The sequence below is a fragment of the Lathyrus oleraceus genome, chromosome 5 (genome assembly GCF_024323335.1).
Source record: "Lathyrus oleraceus cultivar Zhongwan6 chromosome 5, CAAS_Psat_ZW6_1.0, whole genome shotgun sequence".
In the NCBI taxonomy this organism is placed as follows: domain Eukaryota; kingdom Viridiplantae; phylum Streptophyta; class Magnoliopsida; order Fabales; family Fabaceae; genus Lathyrus; species Lathyrus oleraceus.
In genome coordinates, this window is record NC_066583.1 from 353,244,512 (window position 1) to 353,246,382 (window position 1,871).

General features: G+C 35.6%; 1 long non-coding RNA gene across 1 annotated transcript; it reads left to right on the plus strand.

Annotated features, from left to right (window-relative positions):
- The first annotated feature begins 1,177 nt into the window (after window positions 1-1,177).
- On the plus strand, window positions 1,178-1,666 carry LOC127078798 (uncharacterized). The gene is made up of 3 exons (XR_007787880.1): window positions 1,178-1,252; window positions 1,370-1,552; window positions 1,629-1,666. It is a non-coding gene; the product is annotated as an uncharacterized LOC127078798 (long non-coding RNA).
- The last annotated feature ends 205 nt before the right edge of the window (window positions 1,667-1,871 follow it).

Consider the following 1,871-nt stretch of genomic DNA (forward strand, 5'->3'; position numbering starts at 1 on the left):
CAAACTATAAACCATTTTGACTATGTCGCAACTGTGTAGCTAGAAAATAATCAAAACTTGTTTTGTGTTGTCTTTGCAATATGTGGCCACTATAATATCTCTTTTGGTTTCATTTGAATTGCATTGTGTATCAGGTACATTAGGTGTGCCAATTGTAAATCACTTCGATTTTGTTTCAATTACAGCTACATAATTATGTATGTAATTCGTATCATTGTGTTGCGACTGCTCTACTATTTTGTTAGTGGCTATCCTTTTATTTTTTGCTTAAAGTGGGATTTTCTTCCCTTGGATTCTCCGTATCTCAACTCCAATATGTTGGCTTTGATTTTTTTTCAATTCAATCTACATTAGTTGTTTTAATTTGGTTATTGGGTTTGTGGTACTCAATTAGAGAGGAAGGGAGGCAGTTCCCACTAAGGTTGCGTTTTTTCTATTTTTTCGGTTTTCACTTGGGATGTGAATTGGTTATGTTGTCAACATGTTTCTATTATCAAGATATGATTTCTGCAACATTCTGTTTGGATTATATTGGGGATATTTTAAGTGAAACCATTTTTTTTTTGCTTTTGAGTTGTTGGATTATTTTGTGGGCGGATCACTTTGTTGTTATCAAATGGAGAGAGAGGGAGGATTAAGTACTAGCCTCTGTTTGTACCGATAAAGAGGAAAAGATGTTTATGTTAAAAGAATGTGGTGAGCCTTTGAAAAGTCAATCCAATTTTGTGGGCTTTATTGCAATGTTTACGTGAATACCTTTTTACTAATTTTCTTTTAAAGAGGTTATGTTAAATAGACTCCCACAAAATCCAAATCAAAAGATAATGCGATTCCACTGCATACCGAGTCCATGGTTTCAAGAAAAGAGGTAATATACAATTATATGACATATATTCATGGAAGTTGTTACATTCTTAATTTGATCTAACTATTTATATGACATGTAGCTTCAAGAAAATGAGGTTAGCAATGCCTCCGCACAACAAAAAAAGGAGGTTAGCAACGCCTCCGCACGGGTAAAAAGTTCTGGTGCTAAGAAGACCGTAGCTAGGAAAAAACCTACCACCAAGTATAGGTCGTGCCTCAGGACATTTCTAGAGATGACCGATATACCGACCGGAGGTGTTCGGACTGTACATATGGAGGTAGGGATTTTCGGCTTTGATTACGACCAAATGATTGGTAATGAAGACTTCATGCAAGTTTTTAGTCATGAAGAAATCGGCGTCACCGTTGTCAATACATATATTAGGTAAATCCGGTCTACTTTGTTTTATTAATTAAACAACTTATGTTAATGATGTTTACTTTATGTTAATCCGGTTTACTTTATGTTTCAAAAGAGGTGTTAATGATGTTTTTATATTAGGTTTTTGTATGACAAATTGATGCGCCCCAATGGTTTGGACGTGTCATTCGGATTCTTAGCACCCACGACCGTCAACTTAGGTTTAATCTTAAGTAGACCGGATACCGTGACGGAGTACGTTCTTCGGATCCTCATGGACAATAAAGATGCGGAGAAGTTGTTTTTTATACCGTTTAATACCGGGTTAGCATTTCATTCTAAATTCATCTATTATAATTATTTTCCAAGTTACCATCTAACATTTGCCTAATCATTACAGTGGACATTGGTTGTTGCTCGCAATCAATCCTATCCGAGAAATTATGTATTATCTTGACTCGTTAGGAAATGATTGGACAACATACCCGGATATGAAGGTCCTAATTGACACGTAAGTGAGAATGTTCAAAAATTTTCTTAGTTTATGTGAATTGTTCTAATTGCTTCATTTTTATTTTATTAGCGTCCTACAAGCTTTTCGGGCCCAACGAGATATCCAAACCTCAAGGAGGGGCGCCAACTC